Source organism: Salvelinus sp. IW2-2015, linkage group LG13 (assembly GCF_002910315.2).
Source record: "Salvelinus sp. IW2-2015 linkage group LG13, ASM291031v2, whole genome shotgun sequence".
In the NCBI taxonomy this organism is placed as follows: Eukaryota; Metazoa; Chordata; class Actinopteri; order Salmoniformes; family Salmonidae; genus Salvelinus; species Salvelinus sp. IW2-2015.
The window spans coordinates 10,770,247-10,795,226 of NC_036853.1; the positions used below are offsets into that span (position 1 = coordinate 10,770,247).

The 24,980-nt window shown below is 45.6% G+C and overlaps 1 protein-coding gene across 1 annotated transcript in view; it reads right to left on the bottom strand.

The window, feature by feature from the left end:
- LOC111971167 (leucine-rich repeat and immunoglobulin-like domain-containing nogo receptor-interacting protein 3) overlaps positions 1-24,263 on the bottom strand; it is a 49,436-nt gene extending 25,173 nt beyond the window's left edge. The window contains exon 1 of the mRNA XM_023997953.2: positions 23,859-24,263. The gene's annotated coding sequence lies outside the window, so the exon portion shown is untranslated. The remainder of the gene's footprint in view (positions 1-23,858) is intronic.
- Positions 24,264-24,980: the final 717 nt, after the last annotated feature.

Genomic DNA, 24,980 nt, shown 5'->3' on the forward strand with positions numbered 1-24,980 from the left:
TCTATTTTTGCACACTCGCTAACTTAGCTTTGTACGAGCTACTTGACTGGTTCATCTCTGTTCTCCCCATCTCATGCACACCAGCCTCATGCACACCAGCCAGCACAATGTATCTAGTGGGTCACAAGGCCACAAAATTCTGACGTCTGGGAGAATTAAGTTGACGGTATAATTGTAAATCCCTTGGGGAACTCACCTCATTCAATCACAAAGGACACGTAGCACTGTGACCAATGTATGCAGGGAGAGATGTGTCTGATGTAAACTGGTTGAGCTGGGTGGAGCCTAGAGGACGTTTGGACTGATCCAAAATGACTCCAGTCCAGTCCGGGCCACAGTAAACACAATAGGCAATTATTGTGGTGCAGTTGTAATAGAAATTGCATTTTGCTTTTTGTTTGTTCACCAAAAAGGCAGAATATGGTCCGCTTCATAGTCCAGCATTGATGTAATATTTTGCTATGAGGTAATGCTGTTGGATAATTTATTTGTTTGTTTAGTGAGCTATACTCTGAGGGTTAATAACATCTATTTCTTGATAATGCCAAATAAGGAGGTCTTCATGCCAATGCTATTTGACAAGATTATGTTAATTACACTAAGACTGCTAATGCAATTAAGCGCCACAGAAAACATTCGCAAACTTTTCTCAAGGCACATAGGGAAGAAAATCTCTAATTACATCATAGATAGTGATTGGTAATTAATCTACAAACATAATTACTGTCCCATTTCACTGTATCTATTACATGCTTAGCCAAATACACAAATGAGAGGAGAACATATTTCAGAGGAAAACCCATCTGGTTAAAGGGCTATGGAGGAGCAGTGGCATATATTCATGGTGGTGAAGGGAAGCCAGGCTTCCTAAAAAAAATTGACCAAGAAAAAAAGAAGAAAAACAATTATGTATCTTTCTTCTCTGTGTTTTCATAATTTTCCTTCAATTTGCAAGAGACTGAATGTATCACTGGAGAAAGCATCCGAAAGAGCGAAACAGTGCCCCTCTGTCTGTCCATGTGTAGGCCATCTATCTGATGCGGTCTGGTCATAAAGAGTGTCTGGTCATTGTTGCTGCCCGTAGCACTGAATGCAAGGGAAGCCAGCGAGCATTTGGGCTCTCTTGATAAAAGTATAAAATAGTAGCCAATCAGCATTGAGCTAAACTGAGTGAGCTCAAATGTGAATGGTCCTGGCACACACAAAATAAGGGGTTGAGGGAATTCAGTTTGGATTTGGCTTCACTCCTATCACAGAGAAATACGTCATTGATAGAAACATCTTGTTGTGTTGTCTTCCGGTGGTCAGCTAGTTAGCTAAAATTGTCCCTTTCCTAAATTAGCCATGGCTGGAGATTGGGATTTGGACTTGTGGCTTTACTTAATTCTCCGTACTGGCCAATGATTATAACAGCGATTCTGATCCAACCATAAAATACATTGTGCCCCTGGACTGAGAGGATGGAAGTTCAATATGTAGCTAGATGTAGAAGGCTAATGTTAATTAGCTAACGTTGCCCATGAAAGGAAGTTTGCGAGCAAGCATTTTAGCCAGGCAGCTTAGGACAACAAAAAATAAAAGCATGTACTGTATGACAGTCATAGACCGTTTTGTCAACCTGAAAGAGAGGACGGCATTGGCGTTTCTCCACAAGTAGGGTGAGTCAACATGTGAGTCAACATACTTGCATGAATGTGCACACACAAAAATCGAACCATGGACAGCCACATCATTTAGCTGACATTGATTGGACTAAATTGTATCTTTTAGTTGTCACCGTGTTAGACTAAGCATAGGTGATTTGATGATGGTGAAATGTTGAAGTTAAAAGGGTCCTACCAAGACAAAACACCGGCGTTACAGAGGCAAGGGGGGGGGGGGGGCCTGGTGTGATTTAGGCAAAGGGAACACCGGCCACCTTTTCCCTCTATTCAACTGGTCAATGTACAGTCACTCGATAATAAGATGGAGGACCCCCGATCGTGGATTTGCTACCAACGCGACTCTCGAAAATGCTATATTCTTTGCTTTTCTGAAACATGGCTTTCAGACAAGATACCCTGCCACTCACGGGGCAAACAGGACAGTGGAGTCGGGGAAATCGAGGGGGGAAGGGTTTGCCTCTACATCAGCTCCAACTGGTGTGATAACTCCAGTGTTGACCCGCTGGAAGTGTCGACCCGCTGTTCACCTGTCTTGGAATACCTGATAGTCAAATGCCGACCCTTCTACCTCCCGAGGGAGTTTTCAGCTGTTATCGTGACTGTTGTATACATTCCACCTCAGGATAAGAAAAAAAACTAGCTGGTCCTTTTTTTTTTTTTTTTCACCTTTATTTAACCAGGTAGGCTAGTTGAGAACAAGTTCTCTTTGCAACTGCACCTGGCCAACGATAACAGCATAGCAGTGTGAACAGACAACACAGAGATTAACACATGGACGTAAACACATAAACAAGTCCAATAACATCTCGGTAGAAAAAAAGAGAATCTATATACAATGTGTGCCAAACAAGTCATGAGGTAGGCAATAATCGACATAATTACAATTTAGCAGATTAACACTGGGAGTGAATAAATCATCAGATGATCATGTGCAAGAAGAGATTACTGGTGTGCAAAAGCGCAGAAAAAGCTAAATAAATAAAAGCAGCTTACATATGGGGGGTGACGTTAGGTAAATGGTGCGGTTAGTTTACAGATGGACTACTGTACAGCATGCACGGCGATCGGTTAGGCTGCTCGCGTCTCAGCCAGATTTTTAAAGTTGTTGAGGGAGATAACAAGGTCCCAACTCAGAGATTTTTCAATTGCGTTCCAGTCGCCAGGCAGCAGGAGAACTGGAAGGAAACGGCGTCCAAATCGAGGCTTTTGGCCTTTAGGGATGATCAGTGAGATACACCTGGCTGGAGCGCGGTTGGGGTGTGTTAGCCATCCGTGATCCAGTGAACTTGAGAAAGGCGGCCACTTTACCTAGCATAGCCTTGTACGATGACCTGGAGCCAGTGACGGTCTGACGTCCATACCACTGTAGTTCGAGGGCCATCGCCGCACTAGCGGCCATACAGGTCGCAGTGGTTGGGTTCGATAAGTGCTTTCACGTAAACCAAAACGTAATGGCACTGTGATAAATGCATCCATTTTGCCTGCAGAGAGTATTGGAAGCTATTTTAGATGACCATCGCCGAAAGTCGAAGGATCGGAGATACGTCAGTTCTTACCTTAGAGTAAGCTTGGCGGCGTGATGTGACTAGGAGGCTTTGTGCGGAATAGAAAGCCGATTCTGAATTTGATTTTGGATTGGAGATGTTTGATATGAGTCTGGAAGGAGAGTTTGCAGTCTAGCCAGACACTAGGTACTTATAGATGTCCACATTCTAGGTCCGGAGACCGTCCAGGGTGGTGATGCTAGCTCGGGCGTGCGGGGTGCAGCAGCGAACGGTTGAAAAACCTGCATCTTTGGTTTTACTGCGTTTAAGAGCAGTTGGAGGCCACGGAAGGAGTTTGTCATGGCATTGAAGCTCGTTTGGAGGTTAGATAGCACCAGTGTCCAAGAAAGGCCGGAGTATATAGAATTGGTGTCGTCTGCGTAGAGGTGGAGTCAGGAATCGCCCGCAGGCAAAGAGCAACATCGATTGATTTTATACAGGAGAAAGAGTCGGCCCGAGAATTGAAGCCCTGTGGTACCCCCATATGAGACTGCCAGAGACCGCAGACAACATGCCCTCCGATTTGACACACTGAACTCTGTCTGCAAAGTAGTTGGTGAACCAGGCAAGGCAGTCATTAGAAAAACCGAGACTACTGAGTCTGCCGATAAGAATATGGTGATTGACAGAGTCGAAAGCCTTGGCCAGGTCGATGAAGACGGCTGCACAGTAATGTCTTTTATCGATGGCGGTTATGATATCGTTTAGTACCTTGAGCGTGGCTGAGGTGCACCCATGCCTGGCTCGGAAACCGGATTGCACAGCGGAGAAGGTACTTAACAAACTGTACAAGGCTATAAACAAGCAAGAAAACCTACATCCAGAGGCTGCTTTTCTGGTCGCCAGCAATTTTAATTCCTCGTCACTAAGACATGTGATTTCCAACATTCATCAAAATGTCTCTGCCACTAGGGTCGAAGAAGTCCTAGACCACTGTTATTCTACCCACAAGCAAGCATACAAGGCCCCTCCCGTGTCAGCAAATCAGATCATGACTCCGTACTCCTGCTTCCTGTCTACAAGCAGAAACTCAACCAGGAAGTACCTGTGACTCGCGCCATTGAGAAATGGTCACTAGAATCAGAGATTATGCTACAGGACTGCTTTGCTAGCGCTGATTGGATATGTTAAGACACTCAACCGATAACATTGACGAGCTATCCACCTCCATCACCGGCTTCATTAAAAAATGTATGGGCAACGTTGTCCCCACGGTGAGGGTTCGCTGCTTCCCCAATCAAAAGCCTTGGATTAACACAGATGTTGGGCTAAATGAAAGAACAGGGCTACAGCACAGAGAGCTATCATAGACAACCCTGAGGCTACGGCCGCGGACAGGAATAAGTACAAGAAGTCCCACTATGAGCTCCGCAGAGTCATCAAACTAGCAAAAGGACAATATAGGAATGAGGTCGAATCATACTACAAAGGCTCAGATGCCCGCCGCACGTGGCAGGGGCTACAGTCCATTTATGGATTACAAAGAAAGACCCAACCCTGATCTGCCCAACGAACTCAATGCATTTTATGCACGCTTCAACAACAACATCGTGCTGGGGGTGAGGGCCATCCCCGACCTAGTTGATTGGGTGATCTCGCTCTCCAATGCCGATTTGAAAAAGGTATTTAATCAGGTCAACATCAGCAAGGCCGCAGGGCCCGACGGTATTCCAGGGCGCGTTCTCAGAGAATGCACAGAGCAGCTGGCAGACATATTCACAGTAATTTTCAACCTCTCCCTGTTCCAGTCTGTAATCCCCACATGTTTTAAGATGACTACCATCCTTTCTGTCTTCATGACAAAATGACTACCGCCCTGTACCACTCACTTCTGTAATCATGAAGTGCTTTGAGAGGCTGGTTATGGCACACATTAACTCCATCATCCCAGACACCCTAGACCCACCTAATTTGCATACCGCCCTAACATATCCATGGATGACGCAATCTCAATTGCTCTCCAGACTGTCCTCACCCACCTAGATAAGAGGAATACAGTACCTATGTGAGAATGCTGTTCATTGACTACAGCTCAGCATTCAACACCATTGTCCCCTCCAAGCCTAGGACTCTGGGTCTAAAAACTTCCCTCTGCAACTGGATCCTGGACTTCCTGATGGGCCGATCTCAGGTGGTGAGGGTAGGCAACTTCACCTCAGGCACACTGACCCTCAACACACATAGGGGTGTGTGCTTAGTCCCCTCCTGTACTCCCTGTTCACACATGACTGTGTGGGCACGCACGACTCAAACAACATCATCAAGTTTGCTGACAACACGACAGTGGTAGGTCTGATCACCGGTGATGATGAATCAGCCTACAGGGAGGAGGTCAGTGACCTGGCAGTGTGGTGCCAGAACAACAACCTCTCCCTCAATGTCAGTAAGACCAAGGAGCTACACACTCACACACACTCACTCCATCAACTGCTCACTCACACATAATAATGCACATACATTTATACTGACTCTACATACCCGCACACCCACTCACATACAAGCTGCTGCTACTTTGTTTATCTTATATCCTGCTCCCTAGTCACCTTACCCCAATACATATCTACCTCCATCACTCCAGTATCCATGCACATTTTAAATATGGTATTGGAACTGACCCTGTATTATAGTATGCTTACTTACTTACTTATTGTGTTCTTATATATTTCTTATTTCTCGTTTGTTTTTCTTCTAGTATTACATTGTTATTGATTATTACATTGCTGGATTTTGAGTTTGCAAGAAAGGCATTTCACTGTACTTGTGCATGTGACATTAAAACGTGAAACTTGCTGGAATAGTGGAGGCAGCTCCTGGTTGCTCTCCGGTTTTGTGATGAAACAAAAAGGTGTGTTTGAGTTTATTCTGCCACTGTCTCTTCTTATTGTCTCGGCCTTTGGCATATACTGTATCACGGTCGCAAGGCATATGAACTAACAGGTTATAGAGCAAACAACACAATTATCACAACACATGTTGTAATATGGCTTTTTTTTCTGGCTTGGTTTCCCCAGTGATTTTACCCACGCACCGCTACGGCGGAGGAGTGAATTCAAATGAAGTATCTGGGCCACGTCTACAGAGAAAATAATTTAACGCCATCTGATACCGCCTCTTGTTACAGAGAATAAGAGAAGAGAAAATAGAGGTGTGGAGAGACCGATTGACCATGAAGAGAAAACAGCAGATGAACGATCCAGTGAAAATCAAAAGGAAAAATTTCAACAAGGGGTAAGAAAAGAGACAAGCCTGCAGGATGACAGAGAGGAAGAGAGAAAGCAGTCTTTCCTGAAGATAGAAATAATAAAAAAAACTGAAGAAACAAAGAGAATAGGAGAGAGAGGGTGTCACGTTCCTGACCTGTTTTCTCTTGTTTTATATGTCTTTATTGGTCAGGGCGTGAGTGTTGGGTGGGCAGTCTATGTTTTCTATTTCTATGGTGGGGTTTTGTGTTCGGCCTGGTATGATTCTCAATTAGAGACAGGTGTGTATCGTTTGTCTCTGATTGAGAGTCATACTAAGGCAGCCAGGGTTTCACTGGTGTTTTGTGGTGTTTTGTTTCCTGTGTGTGTTGTTGTGCACGGCGTTGTTGAAGTAGCTGTTTCCTGTCGTATTCTGTAGTGTATTGTTCAGGTTGTCTACGTTGTTGTTTTTTTATTTCAGTGTGTATTGTTTTGAAAATATATGTTAATACCCCTGCTCGTAATCTGGTTCCCACCGATCCTTCTCCCTGCTCCTCGTCTGAGGAGGAGAAGACATTGACAGCCGTTACAGAAACACCACCAAACCAGGACCAAGCGGATTGGAGAAGGACGGCAAGAACAAAAGCAATGGAGAGAAGAGGAATGGACTGGGAGCAATATCAACGGAGAAGGACCCTGGGCTAAGGTGGGAGAGAATCGCCGCTCTCCGGGAGGAAGGAGGCAGCCACAGCCAGGAGCGCTGTATGAGGAGGCAGCACGTAAGAGAGGCTGGAAGCCCGAGAGGCTCACCCAAAAATTTCTTGGGGGGGGCTAAAGGGGAGTGTGGCGAAGCCGGGTTGGTTACCTGAGCCAACTCCCCGGGCTTACCGTGGAGTGAGAGGGCGTCGTACTGGTCAGACACCGTGTTATGCGGTAAAGCGCACGGTGTCCCCAGTACGCGTGCTTAGCCCAGTGCGGGCTATTCCACCTTGCCGCACTGGAGGGGCTAGGTTGGGCATCGAGCCGGATGTCATGAAGCCGGCCCAACGTATCTGGCCTCCAGTACGTCTCCTCGGCCGGCGTACATGGCACCAGCCTTACAGGTGGTGTCCCCGGTTCGCCTGCATAGCCCAGTGCGGGCTATTCCACCTCGCCGCACTGGCAGGGCTACGGGGACCATTCAACCTGGTAGAGGTTGGGAGGCTCGGTGCTCAAGAGCCGTGTCCTCCTTCACGGTCCGGATATCCGGCGCCACCTTCCCCCCAGCCAGTACCACCAGTGCCTACACCACGCACCAGGCTTCCAGTGCATCCCAAGAGCCCTGTTCCTCCTCCCGCACTCGCCCTGAGGTGCGTGCCCTCAGCCCGGTACCTCCAGTTCCGGCACTCAGGCCTATGTGCGTCTCAGCCGCCCAGAGTCTGCCGTCTGCCCAGCGGTGCTGAACTGCCCGTCTGCCCAGCGGGCCTGAACTGCCCGTCTGCCCAGCGCGCCTGACTGCCCCGTCTGCCCAGCGCCGCTGACTGCCGTCTGCCCAGGCGTCTGACGCCCGTCTGCAGCGCTGACTGCCCCCGTCTGCCCACGCGCCTGAGCCATCCGTCTGCCCACGCCGTCTGAGCAATCCGTCTGCCCAGCGCCGTCTGAGCCATCCGTCTGCCCAGCGCCGTCTGAGCCATTCGTCTGCCCAGCGCCATCTGAGCCATCCGTCTGCCACGAGCCATTAGAGCCGCACCGTCTGTCCCGAGCCGTTAGAGCCGCCGTCAGTCAGGAGCCGCTAGAGCCGTCCGTCAGTCAGGAGCTGCCAGAGACGCCACCAGCCAGTCATGAGCTGCCCGCCAGTCATGAGCTGCCCGCTCAGTCATGAGCTGCCCGCCAGTCATGAGCTGCCTCCAGTCATGAGCTGCCTCCAGTCATGAGCTGCCCTCCAGTCATGAGCTGCCCTCCAGTCATGAGCTGCCTCCAGTCATGAGCTGCCCTCCAGTCATGGAGCTGCAAACTAGTCCGGAGCTGCCCCTTATCCCGGAGCTGCTGCCCCTTATCCCGGAGCTGCTGCCCCTTATCCCGGAGCTGCTGCCCCTTATCCCGGAGCTGCTGCCCCTTATCCCGGTGCTGGCCCTTATCCCGATGCTGCCCCTTCATTTAGGTGGGTTGAGTTGGAGGGTGGTCATTGGGAGGGGGATACGGAAGCGGGGAGTGACTATGGTGGGGTGGGGACTTCGCCCAGAGCCTGAGCCACCACCGTGGTCAGATGCCCACCCAGACCCTCCCCTAGACTTTGTGCTGGTGCGCCCGGAGTTCGCACCTTGAGGGGGGGGTTATGTCACGTTCCTGACCTGTTTTCTCTTGTTTTATATGTCTTTATTGGTCAGGGCGTGAGTGTTGGGTGGGCAGTCTATGTTTTCTATTTCTATGTGGGGTTTTGTGTTCGGCCTGGTATGATTCTCAATTAGAGACAGGTGTGTATCGTTTGTCTCTGATTGAGAGTCATACTAAGGCAGCCAGGGTTTCACTGGTGTTTTGTGGGTGTTTGTTTCCTGTGTTAGCGTTTGGGCCACACAGGACTGTTGCAGGTTAGTCACGTTTGTTGTTTTGTTAATTTGTAGTGTTTGTTGGTTTGCCATTAAAATCATGAATACCTCCTACTCCGCATCTTGGTCCGATCCATGCTCCTCCTCGTCTGAGGAGGAGAACGACATTGACAGCCGTTACAGAGGGTTTAAAGAAGGGGTGGGGGACGTCTGGCATCCGGGCCGTATATGGCCTATGAGAACGTTTGATCAGGCCCCGAGCCAATTTATATACTGTATATATATTTTTTTATGTAAAAAAAGCTCTCGATGTCGTTTTTCCACAAAAAAATAAATAATAATTCAGGTGCACTTGCAGTACTGAAAAAGGCCTATTTGGAGCGTCATTACAGCTCGAAACATGCTAAAATGAATGAGTTGCAAGGACAACTTTGTGTGGATGAAGTCATTGCTCTTCAGCGGTGTTTGGGTGCCCAACAAGCCGCCTTTACGAAACCTTGTTTGGATGGGGAAAATGTTATGCATTTTGTGGTGAGTGAGCTTATCGCAAAGAAACTAAAGCCTCATTTGGAAGGATAATTTGTAAAAGAAAATGTGTAAAATTTGTCTCCTTGCCACTGCAGAGTTGCTAGCACCAGACAAAGTTAAATTGTTCCAAAGTGTCAGTTTGTCTCGAAGAATCGTCACGGAGCGGATAAACTGACATGGCACAAGATTTCTAAAAAACATTGATGGACTCCGCAAAGATTTTTATAGTTTTTCTCTTTGGCATGTGATCAAACAACTGACATAACAAATACCGCCCAAATTACCGCTGAGTTTTACATAAGGGAGGAATTGCTGTCTTTGGAAGCCATGCAGGGCACCACCAGAGATGAGGACTTGTTTGAGATACTTGTCTCGGCCATGAGCAAATTTGAGCTACGGTTTGAAAAACTAGGTGGCCTTACTACAGATGGAGCGCCAGCCATGGTTGGCTCGAAAAAGGGGTTAACCGCATTAGTGAAAAAATAAATGAGTTGCCTCAGTCGGATGCAACTGCATCATACATCAAGAAAGTCTATGTGCACAGTTCCTGAAGCCGAACAACGTAATGGCAACTGTAGTGTCGATCATCAATTTTATCAAAAGCAAAAGGCTGAACAACCACCAGTTTAACTTCTTATGGCTGGGGGCAGTATTGAGTAGCTTGGATGAATAAGGTGCCCAGAGTAAACTGCCTGCTACTCAGGCCCAGAAGCTAAGATATGCATATTATTAGTATATTTGGATAGAAAACACTCTGAAGTTTCTAAAACTATTTGAATGATGTCTGTGAGTATAACAGAACTCATATGACAGGCAAAAACCGGAGAAAAATCCAACCAGGAGGAGGTAAATCTCAGGTTTGTAGGTTTGCCTATCCAATATACAGTGTCTATTGGGTCATATTGCACTTCCTAAGGCTTCCACTAGATGTCAACAGTCTTTAGAACCTTGTTTCAGGCTTCTACTGTGAAGGATGAGGGAATGAGAGCTGTTTCAACCAGGTGTCTGGCAGAGTGCCATGAGCTCACTCAGGCGCGCCCCCGTGAGAGGCAGCTGCGTTCCTTTTCGTTTCTAAAGACAAAGGAATTCTCCGGTTGAAACATTATTGAAGATTTATGTTAAAAACATCCTAAAGATTGATTCTATACATCGTTTGACATGTTTCTACGAACTGTAATGGAATGTTTTGACTTTTCGTCTGGCCTGTGTGTTATGCATTTGGATTTTTTAATTAAACGCGCGAACAAAAAGGAGGTATTTGGACATAAATTATGGACTTTATCGAAGAAAACAAACATTTATTGTGGAACTGGGATTCCTGGGAGTGCATTCTGATGAAGATCATCAAAGGTGAGTGAATATTTATAATGCTATTTCTGACTTCTGTTGACTCCACAACATGGCGGGTACCTGTATGGCTTGTTTTTGTGTCTGAGCGCCGTACTCAGATTATTGCATGGTGTGCTTTTTCCGTGAAGTTTTTTTGAAATCTGACACAGCGGTTGCATTAAGGAGAAGTTTATCTAAAGTTCCATGTATAATACTTGTATCTTTTATCAATGTTTATTTTGAGTATTTCTGTAAATTGATGTGGCTCTCTGCAAAATCACCGGATGTTTTGGAGGCAAAACATTACTGAACATAACGCACCAATGTAAACTAAGATTTTTGGATATAAATATGAACTTTATCGAACAAAACATACATGTATTGTGTAACATGAAGTCCTATGAGTGTCATCTGATGAAGACCATCAAAGGTTAGTGATTCATTTTATCTCTATTTCTGCTTTTTGTGACTCTTCTCTTTGGCTGGAAAAATGGCTGTGTTTTTCTGTGACTAGGTACTGACCTAACATAATCAGATGGTGTGCTTTCGTCGTAAAGCCTTTTTGAAATCGGACACTGTGGTGGGATTAACAACAAGTTTATCTTTAAAATGGTGTAAACTACTTGTATGTTTGAGGAAAACAATTCATGGAGATGAACGGGAAACCTGTCGCAGAACTGAGTGATGACAAGTGGATGTGTGATTTGGCATTCATGGTGGACATAACCAAGTATCTGTCTGACTTGAAGCTTCACGGGCCGAACCAGCTTCTCAGCGATCTGCTATCAAACGTGAAATTGTTCGAAGCGAAATTAAAGTTCAACTAGAAAGGGGTAACACAGTGCATTTTCCTACTCTGCAAGGACAAGAGCCTGATATTACGTTGGAATATGCCGGTGAGTGTGGAAAGCTTGCATTTGTGAGCAGTATAAGAATGTGAAAAGTAAACAACTGGAGTTGAACATATTTGCAACCCCGTTTAACGTCGAACCAGCGGATGTGCAGGATGGCCTACAACACGAAGTCATTGAGCTGCAAAGCAATGACGAGCTCAAAGCCAGGTACAACAACCTCCCTCTCCTTGAGTTCTACAAAATGTACGTTAGTGCTGAGAATTTTCCTGTTCTGAGGAGACATGCTCTTAAATTTGCATCTGTGAGCAGTTCTTTTCCAAACTGATTCTTGCAAAGATTTAATTTCCCGCTCAAGACTGACTGATACAAACCTGGAAAACCAGCTGCGAGTAGCATCATCTTCACTGCCAGCTGACATCATACGCTCGTCAAAGATAAGCAGTTTCAGCCATCGCATTAGAGGTGAGTTTGAACAAGTAATCATAATAACAACAACAACATTATTTACAATAGTAATATTCATTTAAATAGGACTAGCACTTGTCTAAATACTCAAGGGCACAAGAAACATCATACAAGTCATATTTAAACTCAATGTCAGTGATTAAAGTCACAATAAAACATGAATAAAGCAGAAAATAGCACATTTTAATAATATGGCCCCCAAATTAATTTATAAATATCCAAATGGCCCTTGATGGCAAAAAGGTTCCCCACCTCTGGTTTAAAGGAAGGTGAGGGATTATACAACTTGATAGAACCAGGGAAGGAGAGAGTGGAAGAAATGGATTTGTCTAAATTGAAGCGCTGCGGAGAGTGCAGACGTGCGTGACTGGATGGGTATTTGACAGGTGTTCTCTCCTGTCTCTCTGGTGTAAATCTCAGCTCGAGAGAAATCCTACCCCACTGTGCAGTGGCCATACTAAAGTCTGCCTAATGCTCCATGGAGAGGTAACACTGAGCCGTGGTAAATAACAGAAGTTCTGAGTTCTCCCAGATGAAAGCTTAGGAGGACTCAGCTGCTCTCTCTCTCGCTCTCTCTCTCTCTCTCTCAGTATGTGATTCCTACCCTAGCACCTTGGTCCTGGCTCCCAACAGGAACTGGAATAGTACTATGTGATGTGTATCATATGTTTTTACAATCATATATCATTTTAATCTGCAACATACAGTAGATCATACATTATTGAGTATTTGCCTTATAGAAAATGCCAGCAAAAAGCCAACAATTGAGTCTCAAATAACAATGGTGACAGTCTGTAGCATATCTAGCGTTATGATCATCAAAAATGCTATGCTCACAGCAGAGTAAAACTAAAACTGTCTATTGAAATCACACTAAACCTGTATAAGCATGTAATTTCACTGACCCTGGATTGGGGAAGCTGCTAACAGAGATCCCATATTCACTTCATAGCCTCCCACAGGCTTGGCTAGGCAGCATGCAATGGTCCACTCTGTACAATGAGATCTCTGGGTAATTGGGTGCTGCACATCAAATGCAGATCTCTTCTGACATCACACAGGAACTCACTGGAGCAGGGATAAAACAGTATGCTGTATAAAAGCACAGGCAGTTAGTGTCAACAAACAGCACAGCCAAGCACACAAACAAACAAACAGCAAACACCCGGCCATCACACAGATAATAGGCCCCTTAGACAATGTTTATCCCGACTCATCCACCAATCAGCCTTCACCACATTTGGAAGAAAGGCAGCTGTTCATCCGAAGGACGAGAGATCAACTGATCTGAGATGAGAGCGAGAAAAAGACAGAGCAAGAGAGAGGGGGGGAGGAGATTGGAGAGGATGACGGGATAGGTTCTGACAGTTTACTGCCATACAACCGACCAATCTATGAATCTGTGATGGTTGTGTATTTCTAAGAAAGCTGAATAATTCATTTCAACCAATGACATGCTGGAGTGGAGAGAGGCACCGGTGCATGATAAATTCATAGCATATCCCAGTGATCCAAAGGCACTCTGTCCTCTTAACCTTAAGAGTGTGGCAACCCAGTACACACAGACGAGAGTACACCTGTCAAACAGAGAGAACAGTGAACGCCATCCAAGAAAAAAACACACACACAGCACATCCAACGTGCCTCAGCCCTGTTTGAAAAGGCTCTGAGAGAGGTGACACACACAAACACACACACACATACACACTCACTCAAGAACCAAAGTATTCTCCTCACTCTACTCTACTATATAAGCAGCCAGTGAAGTCAAATTCTGTTGACACACATAAATATGCAGTGTGTGCACTGTTGGTGCCGGAAAAATATTTTAGATTACATTTTTTTAAATGAATGATCTTGTCACACCTGTCTTTGTGCTTGTCTCCACCCCCCTCCAGGTCTCGCCCATCTTCCCCATTATCCCCTGTGTATTTATACCTGTGTTTTCTGCCTGTCTGTGCCAGTTCGTCTTGTTTGCCAAGTCAACCAATGTTTTTCTCGTAGCGCCTGTTTTTTCCCTGTCTCTCTTTTTCTCGTCATTCCTGGTTCTGACCCTTGCCTGTCCTAAATCTGAGCCCGCCTGTATGACCACTCTGCCTGCCCCTGACCTCGAGCCTGCCTGCCGCCCTGTACCGTTTTGGACTCTGCCCTGGCTATGAACTCTTGCCTGTCCCCGACCCGCCTTTTGCCTACCCTTGGATTATAATAAATATCAGAGCTCAAACCATCTGCCTCCTGTATCTGCATCTGGGTGTCACCTTGTGTCGTTATAGTACGAACTGGCCATGACTGACCAAGCAGACTTGGACCAGCTCCATCACGCTGTCTCCCTGCAGGGAGCTACCATTAAGAGACAGGAGGAGCTACTTCAGAACCTGATGGAAAGGTTCTGATCTCTGGCGGAACGCCACAACCAGGGGTTCAAGGCATTAACAGAGCAATTCCGTGAATTAGCTCGCAAGCAGCATGCCACATCTGAGACCTCCCAGCCACTCAGTAACTTCACTACTAGTGGTGGGTTTGTTCAGCCTACCCCGGCTCCCCGAGGACCCCTTTTACCTCCTTCGGAGCGATATGCTGGCTTCGGATCGATCGAAGATAGCTTATCTAATTACGCTAAAGTTCGGAAGGGCACTTTCCTGGCCGACGGCTGTTTGGGAGCAACAATCCACCATTTGCCATAACCTGGAAGATTTCATGGTGGAGGGGAGGAAGGTATTCGATTCGCCGGTGCCCGGGAGAGAGGCGGCACGAAAACTACTGAAGGTACATCAGAACTCCCGTAGTGTGACAGACTACGCGGTAGAGTTTCACACATTGGCCGCCAAGAGTGCCTGGAATCCGGAGGCTCTGTTCGATACCTTCCTTCACGGACTGTCGGAGGAAATTATGAGCTCGCAGCGCAGGAGTTACCATTGAACCTCGATTCCCTCATCGCCCTTACGATTAGGATTGATGGGCATCTACGAGAACGCCGGAGTGAGAGGAGGTTGAGTCTCGGGAACATTCGTTCATCTGCTGCTGCTTGCTCACCTCTGAAGGAATCCAGAGGTCCCTGAAGTGTGCACTTCCGAGAAGATCCAAAGCCACCTGAGTTCCCTCGAGAATCATCGGCGATGAGTGAGTCGGTTACTCCTGAGACTGTGCAACTGGGCAGAGCTGGATTATCGCCTAGGGAACGTTCCTGTAGGATGAGCTCCAACTGTTGTCGGATGAGAGTTTTATGGACGCTACCCTAGTTTCTGAGTTAGGTATCCCCACTCAACTCCTCTTTGTTCCCATGGACGCTAGGGCACTGGACGGCCGCTCCATTGGAAGAGTTACCCACAGCACTGTTCCTGTTAATCTGCGTGATTCAGGAAATCACAGTGAGGCTATACAGCTTCTCCTCATTGATTCCCCCCATGTTCCTGTTGTTTTGGGATTTTCTTGGCTCTAAAACCACAACCCCGTTATTGACTGGACCACGAGTTCAACCCTGGGTTGGAGTCCGTTCTGTCATTCCCATTGTCTCAAAGCGGCGCAGCCTTCCCCAAGACGGCCTCCTCAGGGCTTAAGTAAAGCCTCGGATTTCTCTGCAGTCCCGCAGAGTACCATGACCTCCTGGAGGTCTTCAGCAGGGCTCGGGCTACTTCTCTTTACCCGCATCGTCCCTACGACTGTGCCATCGTCCCTACGACTGTGCCATCGTCCCTACGACTGTGCCATTGACCTACGACTGTGCCATTGACCTTCTCCCAGGCACCACACCGTTTTCCCATTCTGCCCAAGAACACTTTCTCCATGTTCGACAAGTCCTTCAGCGCCTCCTGGAGAACCAGTTATTTGTGAAAGTGGAGAAGTGCGAGTTCTACCGTTCTACACTCTCCTTTCTGGGATAATGTTTTAAAATTAAATATAACCTTAATTTTGCTGAACCCGAGGAAGAGTACAGACGTGGTCAAAAGTTTTGAGAATGACACAAATATTAATTTTCACAAAGTCTGCTGCCTCAGTGTCTTTAGATATTTTTGTCAGATGTTACTATGGAATACTGAAGTATAATTACAAGCATTTCATAAGTGTCAAAGGCTTTTATTGACAATTACATGAAGTTGATGCAAAGAGTCAATATTTGCAGTGTTGACCCTTCTTTTTCAAGACCTCTGCAATCCGCCCTGGCATGCTGTCAATTAAGTTTTGGGCCACATCCTGACTGATGGCAGCCCATTCTTGCATAATCAATGCTTGGAGTTTGTCAGAATTTGTGGAGATTTGTTTGTCCACCTGCCTCTTGGGGATTGGCCACAAGTTCTCAATGGGAGTAAGGTCTGGGGAGTTTCCTGGCCATGGACCCAAAATATTGATGTTTTGTTCCCCGAGCCACTTAGTTATCCCTTTTGCCTTATGGCAAGGTGCTCCATCATGCTGGAAAAGGAATTGTTTGTCACCAAACTTTTCCTGGATGGTTGGGAGAAGTTGCTCTCGGAGTTGGTACCATTCTTTATTCATGGCTGTGTTCTTATGCAAAATTGTGAGTGAGCCCACTCCCTTGGCTGAGAAGCAACCCCACACATGAATGGTCTCAGGATGCTTTACTGTTGGCATGACACAGGACTGATGCTAGCACTCACCTTGTCTTCTCCGGACAAGCTTCTTTTCCGGATGCCAAACAATCGGAAAGGGGATTCATCAGAGAAAATGACTTTACCCCAGTCCTCAGCAGTGCAATCCCTGTACCCTTTGCAGAATATCAGTCTGTCCCTGATGTCTTTCCTGGAGAGAAGCGGCTTCTTTGCTGCCCTTCTTGACACCAGGCCATCCTCTAAAAGTCTTCGCCTCACTGTGCGTGCAGATGCCATTCCTGAGCAAGCTCTGTACTGGTGGTGCCCCGATCCCGCAGCTGAATCAACTTTAGGAGACGGTCCTGGCGCTTGCTGGACTTTCTTGGGTGCCCTGAAGCCTTCTTCACAACATTTGAACCGCTCTCCTTGAAGTTCTTGATGATCCGATAAATGGTTGATTTAGGTGCAATCTTACTGGCAGCAATATCCTTGCCTGTGAAGCCCTTTTTGTGCAAAGCAATGTTGACGGCACATGTTTCCTTGCAGGTAAACATGGTTGACAGAGGAAGTGCAATGATTCCAAGCACCACCCTCCTTTTGAAGCTTCCAATCTGTTATTCGAACTCAATCAGCATGACAGAGTGATCTCCAGCCTTGTCCTCGTCAACACTCACTCACACCTCACTGACATGATGTCAGCTGGTCCTTTTGTGGCAGGGCTGAAATGCAGTGGAAATGGGGATTCAGTTCATTTGCATGGCAAAGAGGGACTTTGCAATTAATTGCAATTCATCTGATCACTCTTCATAACATTATGGAGTATATGCAAATTGCCATCATACAAACTGAGGCAGAAGACTTTGTGAAAATTAATATTTGTGTCATTCTCAAAACTTTTGGTCACGACTGTAGCTGCTGCCTATGTACAGACAGACACAAAGGACCACATTTGATTTCTTCGTTCAAAACATCCAGAAAAAAAGGGAATTGGGGAATGGAATAGGTCCCTTCCCCCTGCTCGTAGGCAGCCTTATAAAATGACACAGATAGAGATAGAGTAGTAAAAAACATTACCCTAAAAATACACTCCAACTCTTGGGATACTTGGGGAGACGAGGAAGCTGCCTTCCATCTCTCCCTCTGCCTTCTGCCCCACACATATACATTAACCCGGCATAATGAAGGAAATAACTGGGTTCAGTTTCCATCATTAGCTGTCCCCACTACCAAACTCTGCCATAGCACTTATATAAAATATAAATGTACCCGACATCCTGCTGCTATATAGCTGTGCCTGCTCTGCTCTGCTCTCCTGCTGCTGTTGTATCTGCTGCCTCCTCCGGAGACGATTTGAGGAACTGACTCATTATTTAACACAGAGGAAAGATGCATCTGAACTGATACCATGATCCCCTGCTTTAGATGATAGATAGGAGTCATGCATTGGACAGAGAGGCTGATTGAGGAGAATGCTGGTGGATGGTTGAGCTCCAGCACAATCTGACTGATCATCCATCTTCACCTTTCATCATCACACTCACTCAGCTCCCCTGCTGAAGGTTGCCGGTCCCAAGCTCAGTCAGCTCAGTCTAATACCCTGTTAACTATTAACTAACATGCGTGAAATGCTTCATAAGAAAACCGATTAATCTCAATAGGGGGGGCGCTATTTTCACTTTGTAAAAAATTGTTCCCAAATTAAACTGTCACGTACTCAATTCTTGCTCGTACAATATGCATATTATTATTACTATTGGATAGAAAACACTCTCTAGTTTCTAAAACTGTTTGAATTATATCTGTGAGTAAAACAGAACTCATTTTGCAGCAAACTTCCTGTCAGGAAGTGAGAAATCTGAAATCGAGGGCTCTGTTCCAGGGTCAGTTTATTAATTTGCATGGAATCTATGGGTCTACATGCACTGCATACGCCTTCCACTAGATGTCAGTAGGCAGTGAGAGTTGGAATGGGGTGTCTAGCTAGATCTGAGGCCGAACAAGACGTCTTGGAACGGAGGGTCTGGTCTTTTCACCGTTTGGCTTGACGCAAGAGGGACCTCTGCATTGCGTTCAGAAAAGCTTTCGTTTTAGAAGTTAGATATATCCGGCTCTGATTTTATTTGATATATGTGTTAAAAACATCATAAGGTAGTTATTTTAAACCGAGTTATATCAGTTTATATCAGTATATTGCGATTTTCGGTATTTCCTTTGTTATGCGTTATTGTGAGTTGGACACTTCCGTGACGCATGGCCATCTTTGTTAGCTAAATCGACAGAACGACATTCTAAAACATTCTAAAACATTCTAAAACGACATTCTACAACCAAACAACGATTATTCTGGAAAAAGGACACCTTGTACAAGATTCTGATGGAAGCTCATCAAATAGTAGGAACCATTTATGATATTATTTCGTATTTCTGTCGAAAATGTTTAGACTATATTCCGCCCAGATTTCGGGCGCTGTCTCGCTATAACGTAAGCTGTATGTCGTAATAAGGTTATTAAAAAAAAATCTAACACAGCGGTTGCATTAAGAACTAGTGTATCTTTCATTTGCTGTCCAACCTGTATTTTTTAGTAAAGTATATGATTAGTTATTTGATTAGATGATGTGAGTGTCAGAAATATATCCAGATTATTTTGTGCTGTTTGGCTAGTATTCACATTGTTCAACCACGAATTGTACCGCTAAATATGCACATTTTCGAACAAACCATATATGTATTGTGTAATATGATGTTATAGGACTGTCATCTGATGAAGTTTGAGAAGGTTAGTGAAAAAATTAATATCTTTTGCTGGTTTATTTGCTATCGCTAACGTGCCTTGAATGAATGTGGTTGTGTGGTAGGCTATTGTAGTAAGCTAATATAATGCTATATTGTGTTTTCGCTGTAAAACACTTAAAAAATCTGAAATATTGTCTGGATTCACAAGATGTTTGTCTTTCATTTGCTGTACACCGTGTATTTTTCATAAATGTTTTATGATGAGTATTTAGGTATTTCACGTTGGTTTCTGTAGTTATTCTAGCTGCTTTGGTGAGACTTGTGATGGTGGCTGCAATGTAAAACTATGATTTATACCTGAAATATGCAAATTTTTCGAACAAAACATATGCTATACAATAAATATGTTATCAGACTGTCATCTGATGAAGTTGTTTCTTGGTTAGTGACTATTTATATCTTTATTTGGTCGAATTTGTGATAGCTACCTATGCAGTAAAAAAATTGTGAAAATATGCGGTTGGGTCTTTTGCTATCGTGGTTAGCTAATAGAAATACATATTGTGTTTTCCCCATTTTAAAAATCGGAAATGATGGCTGGATTCACAAGATGTGTATCTTTCATCTGGTGTCTTGGACTTGTGATTTCATGATATTTAGATGCTAGTATTTACTTGTGGCGCTATGCTAGGCTATGCTAGTCAGCTTTTTTACTGATGAGGGTGCTCCCGGATCCGGGATGAGTACCAAGTAGAAGTTAATCAGAGCAGCAATCGGTTTAAGTCTGGTCACACCAGACAAAAGGGTTCTATTATAACTTCTCGCCAGGGTCGGGGCTGTGTGTGGGAACATTTAAACAATAAAATAGCTATTTTGGACAAACACTTCAAAATCTATCAAATTAAGGCCACCTGCAGCTGACAAGTGGTGGGCAGACCATGGGTAGGGTAATCAAATACCATGTGCCCTCACATCAATCAGATTATGGCACAATGGTACAACCAGCTTCTGGCTTGTTTGATGACTAGATCATTTATTTTGTAATTAAAGAGCTGGCCCAAGCAACAGGCCCACTGAGAGACAAAGAGGAACCTGAGCCATTGTCCCCCAAAGGCCACAGTAAACAGGTGTTCTAAAACAGGAATGCCAGAGGGACTATGGCCTACGATGAGTGATACAGCTACTGTAGCATAGAGCCTGTATAACTCACCCTGCTTTCCCCACAACCCACTCATGTACATCCATACTGGAGAGAGATCCGTTTTATGGCCAGCAAGTCACACTATTTCAAGTCGAGCTGCCAGGCAAAGAAAATACATAAAATGAAATGAGGTGGAGACTGACGGGTATATAAACTCACAGCCCCTGACCACCTCCTCCGGCTCTCCACTGCCCACTAGGTGATTTACCGGCTCTGCGGCCACGCTCAGTTACACTTACAGGTTCATGTTTTTAACTGTCAGCCTCTCACACTTCCATGCCTCTATCTTCTGCCATTTTGTAAACCTTCTGAAATGGTTGACCAATAATTGACATCCCTGAAATGTGATGAGAAACCAACCATTAACAAATTACTTATCAGTGCTTAACAGAGTCCAGGCTGTAGCAGATGACATTGACCATGGAACAGAAATAGTCTATAGATATGATAACCAGCTACAGTGAACCAGCTAAAGCATACAAACCGCTACTAATCAGTCCTAGCTCTCTCTTTTAGCACCCTTGTAAAGACATGACTAGTTTCCACTAGACATGACTCATTCCACTCTCTTTCATGCCAAGACCAGAAAGACATCAAAATGCTTCCCCCGAGGAATACAAATCCCTGTCTCACCCTCTCCTCTGTTCTGACCTGCCTATTGTAGTATCTGCGTTGGCAGATGCTCTCTGTGCTACAAAGGGGTCACAGGCAAACTCATTAGCTCAGATGCCAAATGAACCGGCCATGTTGTTACAAGGGTTCCGCTCAAAGCGGGAACAGAGGAAATGCATTACGGTTGGAGGAGGTGAAATGACTGGTGGATAGGTGTGGTATGATGATGGGATTGTGGTGGTGTGACAAAACTGAGGAATATTGCCTGCGAACACAAGCAGGGCTCCTTCTGTAATCTCCTTTATTGGCTTTAGTCATCAGCTGGTGGACATCCAAAGACATCATAGTACAATACTGAATCAAGTTACATAATGGTGCTAATTCCAATCACTACATCTCTATTGTACGTATTACACCTTCATAACAAGGCAATCAACACAGGTTGACAATATTGGGCTCCCGAGTGGCGTAGCGGTCTAAGGCACTGCATCTCAGTGCTAGAGGTGTCACTACAGACCCTGGTTAGATTCCAGGCTGTATCACAACTGGCCGTGATTGGGAGTCCCATAGGGCGGCGCACAATTGGCCCAGCGTCGTCTGTGTTAGGGTTTGGCCGGGGTAGGCCGTCATTGTAAATAAGAATTTGTTCTTAACTGACTTGCCTAGTTAAATAAAGGTTAAATAAACATTTTGAAAGGAGCCTGTCTGTTCAATGACCTCTATGAGCTGTGAACCAGGATTGATGTTCTTAAGGTATGACTGATGTTGCCGACTCACAGCGCTGCAGTTGGTCCAGGACAGGTCATTCTGAACATTCATTATGCAGCTGAAGAGGTGAGAGAGTGGGAAGTCAACTAAAGCGGAATGCCCATATTTCAAGAGCGAACTGTCCAGCTGGATATTTTCACTATTGCCACTTACATACTACTAGTAGCCCTCAGGTGTTTGACAGCACACAGGGGCAGTGTTCTGCTGTCCTCCACCACTTTTCCACTCCCTCATTCTCTTCTGCCCACTGTGACAGTAATGGTGCTCTAAGTTTGCTTACAGGGGATGCATGGCTGTTTTACTGGCCTCAAAGCCATGCTGGGAAACAATGAGGCTCGGCTCTGCCAGTGCTGAGGAGATGTAATGTCATATTTGAGCACAGTGGACAGCTTTATATGCAACAGCAGGAGATGGCAGAGATCCGTAGGCGTAATGGATACATTGCACTCGGAGGCACCATGGGTGCCATAACAATTCATTAGGCCATTTCATTATGGATGGGCAGGGTTATCCTGTGGCTAGGTGCTGTTAAACGCAATTGACTGAGGGTTATAAGTGCAATTGCTACCGGTGCTCTCCTGTCTCTGATTAACCAATATCCCATCCAATATCCCATAACAGACAAAGTATCATCTTGTCTCATTGCATCTTATCTCATCTCTCACATAAAAATCCATCAGGAAAACCAATAAAAACTGGCATCAGAAATAAGTCCAGGCATACAGGCAGGCAGATTGGATAGGAGAACTAGACTGTTTCACCAGCAGCTATTGTTCCTGTTGTCTGACTGTCTGACTGACTGTCTGTCTGACTGTCTGTCTGACTGCATGTCTGTCTGACTGACTGCATGTCTTTCTGACTGACTGCATGTCTTTCTGACTGACTGCATGTCTGTCTGACTGACTGCATGTCTTTCTGAATGTCTGCATGTCTGTCTGACTGACTGCATGTCTTTCTGACTGACTGCATGTCTTTCTGACTGACTGCATGTCTTTCTGACTGACTGCATGTCTTTCTGACTGACTGCATGTCTTTCTGAATGTCTGTTTGATTGACTGCATGTCTGACTGACTGTATGTGTGTCTGACTGTCTGTCTGTCTGACTGCATGTCTGTCTGTCTGACTGCATGACTGTCTGTCTGACTGCATGTCTGACTGAATGTCTGTCTGTCTGAATGTCTGTATGTCTGCCTGTCTGACTGCATGTCTGTCTGTCTGACTAGGGTTGCTGGAAGCCCTAGAGCTCCAGAGTCAGTCATTCAGTCAGTCCCACTAAGCCAGTCAGTCTGACTGTGGCAGGACAGGGAGTCAGTCCAACAACACGTCCCCCTCACAGTGAGACACCTGCGGGGTCGATCCCGGGTGCAGCCTCCTCTCTGTCCTGGTAATCAAGCTCTAATTGTGTGAGGATGAGCAAAGACACGGGCAGAACGTGGTGGCACAGAGGATGCAAACACAGAAGACACGTTTTAGGGACAGAGAGAAAATACCCACCCACAGTGATAACAACATCAGATGTCTGTCTAGCTCCTTGGAAAACAATCTGTTATGACTGCACAAACCCACTTTGACCTGAGGCTGATGGAGAAACAACACACAGAGCCTCTGGAAGTGATAACAGAGGGGTTGGGAATGGGATGACACTGATGTGATAGGAAACCGCACAAAAGTCCACAAGGCAGGGAGACAAAAGAGGGTGATTATACAGTATCCATTCACTTAGCTCCAATCTAATATGTGGTGTTACATCCTAATTCATTAATGCTATTACACCTTCAGTTGATTACAGGTGGATGTCAGTGACAGGGAGTCCTGTCCCAAGTGCTATGGGGATCCCATGTGTTCAATGTCTGTGCTGGGTGCATGCCTGTGTGAATGTGTGGCTTTTGCATAGTAGAAGTTGTCTTACCCAGATCTTGACCGGTGGTCCATCCACGTTCACAAGCCTGGTCCTCACTCGGCGTGTGTGTGTTGCCTGTGCGTCTCTGGTTCTGCGGTCCGTCTGTCCAGAGAGTGTGTGTGTGTTGGACTGTGATGTTGCTCCACCAGCTTCCTATGGTAATACTCACTGAGCCTCCAGCTTGTAACAGCAGCAACTGAGCCTGACTGCAATTGCTTCGCTCCCCCTCTCGCTCCCCCTCGCTCCCGCTATCTATAGTGCATCAACCTCTTCCCTCTGCAGATGAAAAGGCAACTGAAGTCTCTTTCCCCCTCTCTCTCTCGTCTTTGTGTTCCAGAGTCAGCTTCTGGTTCCCATTGGGCACAGGGCTTTGTGTCTCTGCCACTGTGACAGCCTGATCTGGTGATGGTGTGCTCTTTCACTACAGGGGCATGTGAGTGTGTGTGTGTGCGCATGTGTGTGTGAGGGAGAGAGACAGCCCTGCTGCTGCTGTTCAGTGGAGCACATCTGTGCTGTTGCTGCCTCTCCACTACTCCGGCTGTTCAGCTTCACATCTCACTCTGCTAGCCAACTAACGGCTTAGGGATCATCTCAAAAGTCTGGAAAACAGGAAAAACATAGACAAAAGGTTTAGCTCATCCACAAAGGGCCAGATGGCAATGGAATTATGGAAAATAGAGAGGTTCAATACATTGCATTTGAGATTGCTTGAACATGGAAATATACTTTTTTCTTGATATTATAATATATTTCTAAACTTCTGCTGACCAGACAGTAAAAAAGCAAATTTACTCTCTCCCTCTACATAACCCCAGACAAGCAACATAGGAGTCACATTTTATCCCCCCTGGGAACTCAGAAGCTGAGAATGAGGAGATAACTTTACCTCCAGGCTGTTCAAACAGATATTTTATACTTCAGCCATGGTGTTAAATAACAGAGTAAATCAGAGTCCAAGGCAGTGCAAGAGTGTCATATTCAGGTGACCGCATAGACTGTACCTTATTTCACCCCTTATTGTCCCTTTATTTTCCCTAAGAGACAACACTTCAGGTGCACTGATGCAGAATCTCTATGCAAAGCTAAGAAAATGCGAACACAGTTATAATTATGTAAGGAACCACCCAGTAA